Here is a 538-nt window from a genome sequence, read left to right as displayed (position 1 = left end):
GGCTGCGCCGGGGGCTCGGCCTCACCGTGGGCAGCGCGAGGCGCTCTGCCCGGGGCCCGCGTGCCCGTGCCGCGTCCCGCGCTGCAGCGAGCCGGGCGCCGGACCGGTGGGCGCGTGTTGGGCACCGCGGGCCGGGGGAAGCCCTGGCCTGGCGCAGCCCTGGCGGGCGGCTCGGTGATTTTGGGCTACCCGACCCCCACGTGGGTCGAGGGGAGCTGGGACTGGGGGGATTGCACAGCTCGTCCCTGTGGGGCCGGACCCCCGCGCTGCCTCCCCCAGCACCGGGAGGCCGGGCGGCGCCACCGGGGCCTCCGCTGGCCCCCGGCGGGGGAGTGGGCGGCTGCGGAGGTTGTTCCAGCCAGGAGCCGGAAAAACAGGTTGTGCAGGTGGCCGGGCTGGGAAGGGAGGGAAGGGGGCCGAGCCCAGCGGGCCTGCGAGCCCGCTGGTGCAGGGCCGGGTGCTGAGCGCCGCGTGCTCGCTGCACGCAGCCCGAGTGGGGCCGCGTGCTGAGCACCGGGCACTCGCTGCAGGAAGCCCG

This window comes from Rhea americana, unplaced genomic scaffold, assembly GCF_003343005.1.
Source record: "Rhea americana isolate MKP2758 unplaced genomic scaffold, rheAme1 scaffold_226, whole genome shotgun sequence".
NCBI classification, from domain to species: domain Eukaryota; kingdom Metazoa; phylum Chordata; class Aves; order Rheiformes; family Rheidae; genus Rhea; species Rhea americana.
This window is presented reverse-complemented; position numbering follows the sequence as displayed.